At 44.5% G+C, this 9,981-nt stretch overlaps 2 long non-coding RNA genes across 3 annotated transcripts; both read left to right on the forward strand.

Moving 5' to 3' along the window:
• Positions 1-718: 718 nt before the first annotated feature.
• On the forward strand, positions 719-2,424 carry LOC116649920 (uncharacterized). Of its 2 annotated transcripts, none has more exons than XR_004302866.2 (5): positions 719-1,456; positions 1,525-1,686; positions 1,751-1,812; positions 1,871-1,938; positions 2,015-2,424. It is a non-coding gene; the product is annotated as an uncharacterized lncRNA (long non-coding RNA). The 2 variants fall into 2 exon arrangements; XR_004302867.2 differs by having other exon boundaries at positions 719-1,450.
• A 5,593-nt stretch (positions 2,425-8,017) lies between these two features.
• Positions 8,018-9,638, forward strand: LOC116649918 (uncharacterized). The gene is made up of 5 exons (XR_004302823.2): positions 8,018-8,206; positions 8,271-8,332; positions 8,509-8,621; positions 8,866-8,933; positions 9,011-9,638. It is a non-coding gene; the product is annotated as an uncharacterized lncRNA (long non-coding RNA).
• The last annotated feature ends 343 nt before the right edge of the window (positions 9,639-9,981 follow it).

Consider the following 9,981-nt stretch of genomic DNA (forward strand, 5'->3'; position numbering starts at 1 on the left):
AGGCCTTCAGCTTTATTGACCTTAACCTTAATATTTAAATTTGAATCGGAAGAGCACAGAGCATACGTCAGTTGACTTGGACTGACGCTCATAGACTTCAGCATGTGTCGCAAATTCCGCAGTTACTAAACTAATAAATTCAAAAGCTCGATAAAATTACAAATTAAAGAATGTAAGATAATTTAAAATATCAGGACTTAAGAATGTCACTAAATTAAACTCACTTAATCGTGATAGCGGCTGATCCATTGAGTGACAAGACATAACTCAATGCGGATGATCTAAGCACAGGTGCTCTTTTTTTATGTGCTCTCTTATAATATATGCTCCTAGTGACAGGAGCGATAACTCCTGTGTGTTAGCTTTAGCTTAAACATAACTAAATATTTAAGTCAATAAAATGATAAAAATTATAAATATATAATCGCTTCCATTTTGTATTTGGTATATTTGAAAATTGATTTGTTTTTGCGAAAATATCGTTTGGTTATAATATCATTGAAATGATTACTCACTTGATTTACAAATGCAAGGTAGGTGCTTGCGAAGAGGTTCGTCTTTCGGCTCAACGGGGTGCTGCAGGTAATTCAGTAATTCATTCATGCAGTTTCCCAAATCTGATATTATAAAAAAAAGTGGTGCACGTTAGACGCGTACCAATAATACAAATTTCACATTCACACACATTTCACACATACCAACGCCTAGGAACCCTTAACAGCGATAAAGAGCGAAAAAACAACAATTTTGCATCGACGTGGCAATCACTTTTATATTTCATATTACTCGTGCGTCCGAAATTTCAAAATAATTAAATTTGTGCGGACATATACACTATCATACATTTAAACGACCCCAGATATAATGAAAGAGCAATAAGAGCACCAAGAGTAAGCCAAAGCAGTTTCTCGTAGTGGGACCAATATAAAAAATACCGATGCCGTTCTATCAAACAAATCATATGTATTTGTTATTCTCTAGCTCTTTGAGTAAGTGAGCGAGTCTCGGACCCGAAGAAAAACGAATCCAACATTGGAACAGAAATCAAATAGATGCATGGGCACATGCATTTGTACTAGCTGTAAACTCTATATGTTGTATGGTTATTGGTATAAAATTTAAACGATGTATTCATCGACATATAAAACGGTGTGCGTATCGAAATATAAGTTAGCGTGTTGCACCAAAGTCAGATAGAAGAATAAATCGATACTTATAGTTTCGAGATTTTAATTATTTTTGAGAGTTCGATTTGAGCTAATGAATTGCGAAGTGTTGAAATAAGGATATAGAAAATTGTTACGAAACTGCTTGTTTCTCGGTGGGCCGCGCCGGCTGGCTACACGTCTGTAGCAAAGCAGACTTACACAACACTATGCTTAGCGAAATCGATAACACCAAACAATCGGAACTTCTGACAGATGAACAACGTAAACAGCTGTGACGATAAGTAAATGTAAACAACAAAGATGAGATGTTGATATAAACTAACAAAAACACTATTAATCCACTTTACTTTTGCAGATCGGTCACCGGTTCCGGACCCAGTGTACCCGCCAAACCATGAGACGATCACCTACTCGTCTCACACTTTTGGCCATTAGATGGCTATCAGCCTGTGCCGGCTGTTATGACAACTCTCCCCATCAAAGAAAATTTAGGCGGACATTTCTCTCTTCAGATACGGTATATAATTAGTTGCATTTCTTATCGTTATTAATATTTAATCTTATTTCTTATTCACCGGCAGGTTATCTTCAAGCTGTTATTGATTATTTCGTACACGCGAACATTTCCGGCATTTTAAACCAGGTGCATACGATAAATTGGTACATTGGTAAACTTTTTAATTTCATTCTTTACTTGGCAGATGCAATAATCTTTGGGCCCTTTCCTTCCCGGTTCTCACTTTCGAAATTTACTTAATTTAAACTAGTCGTGAGTATTTTTATGTATTTAATAACAAAAAAAAACTAGAGTTAAAAATTCCAAATAAAAATCGGTTCTCTTTCAGGGAGCACAATGAGGAGTCTGCGTCTGACTCTGTCGTTTACTCAGGCGAGAAGGCACGAAATGGAACAGACTCACTCGGATGATATGGGCGTGGTCTCGCCCGTGGACGCCTCTTCGTCGTGTGAGTCCCGTCCGTGGTGGATTACGCCGATACTTGGCCGTGCTTTGAAAATCCGGCTCGTGAATATCTGGGTTGATCTGGCCAGCGTCCTCCGGCGCGGGATTCAAGCGTTGTGTGCCACAGAATGGCTGCGGCTGCTCTAATAGAGTATCGCTTTTGTAGTCATTTTAAATGACGACAGTGTGTTTCTGGTCTATTATTGTTTTGTGTATTATCGCTCTGGTGCACTATTTCTTTTGCAATACGTTAGCACATAAGGAATTATCTTGGCAATTTACTAATAAAGAAAGCCTGTCATGAGAAAATTTATGCCCTTTGATTTTTTTAAGCACATGCTCCGTGGCCGGCAAAAAAAAATATCCAGCTTCAAAATTTTTTAACTGTGAGCTGGTACGTCCGCTGTGGACCGCTCACAAAGTCGAACTCTCTTCACTGTACATTGGGCAGCACATCAAAGGTGCCGAAATTCGGTACCCACGTACATTTATATATGGTTACCGTTGCTGCTTATCGGGACAGCTGCTGTTTTTTTTTATTTTTTTTTGGGTCAGCGGCTCGAAAAACGGCCAAGGGCATCTTCAAGGGCATGTGATCCACTCTCTCTTTTATCTCTTTGGGAGCGAAACGGGCAGCCAGAAGCAATCGCCTCTTTTGGCGTCGTGGATCGCAAGTCCGTTGTTGCCGCTCCTCGATATTTTAAGCGCCGTTGTGTGTCCGGCTTCCCCCCGATAATCTGTCCCTATGACCAAAGATATCGGCGCGGCTTATAATAAAGAACGCAATTGCATGCGAAAATTCGGTGCCTTGACTTCCTTGCATGTCACACACCGTCTCACCCAATCCCTTACCTGACTAACCCTGCAGCGTCTCGTGCGTTTTCACGACACCCCCATGACCAGCCGTCTCATCTACATGATCCTTCGCTATTAAGCCGGCTGTCAACGAGCTTTTCAACCACAACTTCCACACGGTGCCTTCCAACTGACCAGCGTGCTAGTCTCCCGCGTAGATCCTTCATGGACATCAGCCATTTTAGGCTGGCGTGGTCCGTGATACAGGTGAAAGGCATCACTTCTATATAGGATCTGAACTTTTTTATGGCATCGAACTAAGCAGTCCTTTTCAGTGACGGAATAATTCCGTTGGTGTTTGTTCAGCTTGGCTGAAAAGAAAGCTATGGGTCGTTCCTGATCTTAAGTGTCTTATTGGAATAACACCCTTCCCACACAAAACTGCGACGCATCGCACTGCACGAAAAAGGGTTTTGAAAAATCCGCGTGCACAAGTACTGGGGCGGTCTTCAATTGTTCAACGGCTCGTTTTGCCTAGTCGCTCTATACAAACTTCCCGCTATCCTTTTTTAACATTTCAGTCAGTGGGGCGACCATTCCCGCGAAATCTCGCATAAAGCGCCGGTACCAACCTGCGGTACCCAAAAAAGAACGAACCTCTTTGCGCGACGGAAGCACGCGCATTTGCTTAAGAGCTATAACCTGTTCAGGGTCCATGTGAAACGTGCCACCACCAATAATGAATCCTAGGTATTTTAATGCCCTGAAGCAAAATTTGGATTTGTGCAGTCCGATTGAGAGTTTGGCTTCTCTTAAGCATTTGCTCACTTGTCGCAAATATTACAAATGCGTTGGGAAATCAGGTGAAAAGACTAATAAGTCCTCCAAGTATACAAAGACGTTGGACCGCAACTCGTTGGGAATCACCTTGTCCATCAGACGAAATAGACGTTGGGCTGCATTGCATAAACCAAACGGCATGACGCGAAACTGGTATAGTGGCCTACCTGTTACGATAAATGCATAAGGCCTGCTTTTATCGTCTAGTTCGACCTGCCAATACGCGAACTTCAGATCCACACTGAGATGTAGTGGGTCTGGTATATTCTAGATAGGATGCCTTCTATACAGGGTAGTGGATACACGTCTTTCACCGTCGAATTATTGAGCTTGCGTGCATCGAGGCAAAAACGGGTTTTCCCCAGTATTCGCACTACGGTTGTGCGGTTACTCTATGGGCTATTGACCTCTTCTATAACCTTCAAACTCAACATTTTGTCTACTTAGTCATGCGCTACTTTCTGCATCGCTAGTGATAATGGGTAGGGTCTATCTTTGAACGGTTGGGCACCTTCCACTAAGTCGATAGAGTGCTTCTCTAGGTTTGTCGTTCCTAATCCGCTATGCTTAAAACACAAAAACCCCTGCTTTTCCGCCTCCAACTCTACCCTTTCCTCCCGAGACAAATCCCATGAATCTGGCTCATTTTCACCTTCTTCGTCCTCTTCCGCATAGTGTGTCATTAACACTGCCAAGAGCCCTTCCCCGTGGTGTTCGGTGGAGGTTATCTCCTCGGGGCCCAAAATATCAGGGGCTAGGTTAAAAGCTCGCCAGAAATCAATTCCGAAATAGGCTCGCTGTTTCAGGTAGGTTTTTATGCTGCTCCCTGTACGAGATTAGGTGCTCTACCCTTCCTATGATTGACTTATCCTCTCCTCCAGCGGTCGTGACTACCGAAACATACGGTTGTACCGTAACTCCTAATTCTTCTACTAATTCTCGATCACCTTTTCCCAGCAGGCTAACCGAGGCTCCGGTGTCTAGCAAAACTTTCATTTTGATCCCATGGACCTCCACTTCAGCGAATACGCGTGGTTCTTGGCTATCCTCCCGTTTCACAGTTTGGATGACCTGGCGCCTCGTCCTCGTGCGTCTGCGGAAGCGCGCCCGAGCCTTGAGCACTCTTCTAGTGGCCAATGTCATCCCCTCCAGCTGTCGTTCACCAAAAATTCTATTCCGGGCCGATATGTATGCCCGGACACGTTCTTCATATATTAAGCCTCTTAATGGTTTTCCTTCATTTTTATCCTTATATAAAACCTTATCCTGGCCCTTATGGTCTGTATTCCTCTCCTCTACCACTGTTATTGGTTTTGGTAGGTGTTCCTTTCTTGTTTTTCTGTGGTTGCCGTCCCTGAACGCGTCTGCCCCGCCATCAGCGCGCTCCCTCTGGGGCTTCCCGGACAATTTTCGCATTGTGCACAGAATGTGTCCGGCTTTCCGCATCTGTAGCAGAAAATCTTCCGATCCTTAGAGAGGCAGTCCCTAAAGACGTGGTCGAACTGCCAACAGTTCCACTACACTAGCCGAGACGAGGTCCTGCCTCGCACGAATACCAGTTCTCTAGGCGATGTTTCCGCACGATCTGGTGGTACTTCAACCTCGTGACTGTGGGCCTCATTCCTTGTGAGTAACGCGACGGCTGCACGTACCCGGTCCGGCTTTTGCGACCAATGTGCCTTTCCACTTCTATGCATTTTTGGCGCAGCTCATCTACGGTTAGTACATCCATGGCATAGATGTATTTTGCCAGACCCCAGCCACGCTTTATAATTTTTAGCAGCTTGCGGTCTCTCAGGGGCTTCGGGATTCGCAAGGCGAGTTGACGCATGTGGTGATTATAGTCGTCCACCCCTTCGCTAGTCTGTTGCTCTCGTTGTAGTAGCTCCTGCATCACGTCGTGCTCCGTCTGATATCCCCGGAACCGGTCTAAAAGAGCGTGCCGCAGTTGCATCCAGCTATCGACCCTAAAATGCCGCACGTGCATCCAGTACCACTCTCGGGCACGGCCGGTCAGGAACAGGAACAGTCGAAAACCGCGCAGGAACTCCTTCCAAGGGCATTGATAATACTTCTGCAGGAATCCCAGCCAAAACACGAAGTCCTCGACAGAATTCATGGCGTCCTCGCCATTGCACTTGAACTTCCACCGCTCGAGTTTCAGGTACGCTGCTTCTTGCACGTTGGGATACGTTTCCTCTGGCTGGTCCTCCACTCGGAAATGGCGATTATTCGGATTCCGCCAGTTCCTCGCATGAGCCTCGGCAACATAAACAGGGCTGCTGAATAGGTACTCCGCTCTTCGCGCGCCCTGTCTGTGTGGCTTCGGTGGCACCGGTGGTGGAAATGGTTCGCGCTGTAACCCTTCTCGTTCTTTTGGAATGACGCCTGTTCGCGGTTCCGGCTCGCCAGGTCGTGAAAGCTTCGGCGCAGCGTTATTTTCTTCGGCGTGGCTCCCTGGTGGCCCTAGCACATCCATGATGCCCTTCATCATCCGCATGAAGCCTGTTCGCATCTCCTCACGGATGGATTCGCTGATTCCAGCGGGCAGAGCATGCAGATATATTTGGTGCCCTTGAGCTATCGCCACATTCGCTGCCGATGTGAGTACGGAGTTCTTCGCCGGCTGTGGGAATTCTAGGTCCCGTGGGGTTCTGTCTTGTTGCGCCATCTCCTTCTCCAAGTCTACTAGATGACCTTCCGCCGGGATCTGTCGTTCAGCAAATCCGCGGAAATTCATCGGCGTTCTCACAAGACCTCCTGCCGGACGTGGCGGTGGCAGAGCTGACGCTCCGCTTCAGCTTCAGAACCCCAATCAGACACTTGTTCCTCTGCCATACTGAACCCTGATACCAAAAAAAAAAAAATAAAAATAAATAAATAAATAAATAATCAAATAAATAACGACAACAAATAAAAAAAACTCACAACAACTCAATAAATTTCAAATACTTGGTGGGGAAAGGAGACAAATCCTAGCACAGGCTAACTTATCTACGCACTTGACAGTTGACAACATTTAAGCGATCGTCAAATGCTCAGTTCGTCAATTTAACTGGAGAACGGCATTTAAGGAACGCTACCTTGAAGGCTATTATGTTTCTGTCGCACCTCTGGACACCTCCCGGACATGCTGTGTGACAAGTGCGGCGCAGGCTCGATTGTACATCGTCCTGGGTTACCTGGCTCCGAAGCTCATATAACTACGGCCAGCATACATCAAACGTATACCTAGAGTGAGACAAAGCAAATAGTAAACAATAAACAAACTCTAACTGACCCTAATATCACATTTCATCACAGGATATTTTTTTATAGCGGCTACCACCAGTCGAATGATGAACAGTCGCAAACGCTTCGCCAGCAGCAAACGTGACGTACTGTTCTTGACCGCGACAAGAAAGCCCCCTGTTAATGGACACCATGCAAGCTCAGTCTCCGTCGCTCTTCCGGCCATTCTTGGGATATGCTGTGTGACAGATGCGGTGCAGGCTCGATTCTACATTGTCCTGGGTCACCTGGCTCCGAAGCTCTTGTAACCGCAGTCATTCACACTCCCAGCATTAAGACAGAATGCGACCAACAAAACTAAAAATGAATAAATAACAGCTGACAAACTACCCTAATATCACATCTTTATCACGATATGCCTTTGTCATTGCGGCTACCACCAGGCGAATGATGACCGGTCGCGAACGTTTCGCCCACATGCGAACGTGCATTACCGACATCAACCACTACAAGAAAAACTTCTCATGCTTATGGATATTCTGATAATCTCTAATTCCGTCGTGCTTCTCGGATTCCACGACCCGCCTAGCGATTATGGGCCACCAACTCGTGCCACATAAGACTTCAGCGATGGGGATCCTTAAACCAAGGGAGTCCTTTTCTCTGTACCTTCATTAGTATCTTATTATTTTTATTTTTGATGTACGCACCGACTTCAAAGAAGCCGAGTACCTTTTCAAACGTTGGGCGCCATATTGTCACGAAACTGCTTGTTTCTCGGTGGGCCGCGCCGGCTGGCTCATCAGTTTCTCTGGGTGCAGTCCCATCCCTGGCCCGCAGTCCGCAAAATCGATAACAGCAAACCTACACGTCTGTAGCAAAACATACTTACACAACACTATGCAAAACAAATCGATAACATCAAACAATCGGAACTTCTAACAGATGAACAACGTAAACAGCTGTGACGATAAGTGAATGTAAACAGCAAAGATAAGATATTGATATAAGCTAACAAAAACACTATTAATCCACTTTACTCTTGCAGATCGGTGACCGGCTCCGGACCCAGTGTACCCGCCCAACCATGAGACGATCACCTATTCGTCTCCCACTTTTGGCCATTAGATGGCCATCAGCCTGTGCCGGCTGTTATGTCAACTCTCCCCATCAAAGAAAATTTAGGCGGACATTTCTCTCTTCAGATACGGTATATAATTAGTTGCATTTTTTATCGTTATTAATATTTAATCTTATTTCCTATTCCCCGGCAGGTTATCTGCAAGCTGCTATCGATAATTTCGTACACGCTAACATTTCCGGCATTTTAAACCAGGTGCATACGATAAATTGGTATATTTTTATATTTAGAACAATTGATATTAATTTTAAATTTCAATTTTTTTCACTACCTTCAAATTCGCTTCAACAGGTATTTATAACGTGTTGCATCATTTCATATTTATAACAATTTCTGTTAATCTTAAAAATATTAATATTTTTTTTGTACAGAAAACATTCTGGTTAGCGACCATCATACAGAACAGGAAACAAAAAAACAAACGCCCAGAAGTTATTGCCAGTCAGCAAAAGAAAGGAAAACAAGGGAAGAGATATAAACACAGGTAATTATTGCACCAATGGGGAGCAAGTACCCGCTAAAACAAATGCGTGTATACATATGTGTTACCAACGAAAGGCGTTGTTTGTCAAAGCGCTTATATTACCTTGCCTGCCTAAAGAGCTCTCTGGGTGGGGGGCACCTGCACCTGAGGTGCGTAACATATATATGTATACTTATAAGTGGGTATCACTCGTGCATAAGTTGACCAAAATCTAAACTTTTTGATTTCATTCTTTACTTGGCAGAAGCAAAATTTTTGGGCCCTTTTCTTCCCGGATCGCACTTTCGGAAATTTACCTAATTTAAACTAGTCGTGAGTATTTTTATGTCTTTAATAACAAAAAAAAAACTGGAGTTAAAAATTCCAAAAAATAATTGGTTCTCTTTCAGGGAGCACAATGAGGAGTCTGCGTCTGACTCTGCCGTTTACTCAGGCGAGGAGGCATGAAATGGAACAGACTCACTCGGATGATATGGGCCCGTGGCCGTGGGGACCGTGGCCGCCTCATCGTCGCGTGAGTCCCGTCCGTGGTGGCTCGTCTCTCCGTCGTGTGGATTACGCCGATACTTGGCCGTGCTTTGAAAATCCGTGCTGATTATCTGGGTTGATCTGGCCAGCGTCCTCCGGCGCGGGATTCAAGCGTTGTGTACCACAGAATGGCTGCGGCTGCTTTAATAGAGTATCGCTTTTATTGTAGTTTTAAATGACGACAGTGTGTTTCTGGTGTATTATTGTTTTGTGTATTATTGCTCTGGTGCACTATTTCTTTCGCAATATGTTAGCATATAAGGAATTATCATGAACAAATGTATGCCCTTTCATTTGTTTAAGCACATGCTCCGTTACCGGCAAAAAAAAAAATGTCCAGCTTCAAAATTTTTTAACTGTGAGCCGGTACGTCCGCTGTGGACCGCTGACAAAATCTCTTTACTGTACATTGGGCAGCACATCAAAGGTGCCGAAATTCGGTACCCGCATACATTTAAATATGGTTACCGTTGTTGCTCATCGGCACAGCTGCTCTTTTTTTTTTTTTTTTTTGGGTCAACGGCTCGAAACACGGCCAAGGGCATCTTCAGGGGTATGCGATCCACTCTCTCTTTTATCTCTTTGGGAGCGAATCGGGCAGCCAGTAGCAATTACTTCTTTTGGCGTCGTGGATCGCAAGTCCGGTATTGACACTCCGCTTTTAAGCGCCGTTGTGTGTCCGGCTGCACCCCGATACTCTGCCCCTAAGATCAAAGATATTGGCGCGGCCGATAATAAAGAACGAAACCAATTATGGGCAATATTGATGTCGTCGATATGTCAAGTGCAATAAAATATAAGAGTCTGTAGACCTTATATATTAAGTGTAGGC

The sequence above is a fragment of the Drosophila virilis genome, unplaced genomic scaffold (genome assembly GCF_030788295.1).
Source record: "Drosophila virilis strain 15010-1051.87 unplaced genomic scaffold, Dvir_AGI_RSII-ME tig00001479, whole genome shotgun sequence".
NCBI lineage: Eukaryota > Metazoa > Arthropoda > Insecta > Diptera > Drosophilidae > Drosophila > Drosophila virilis.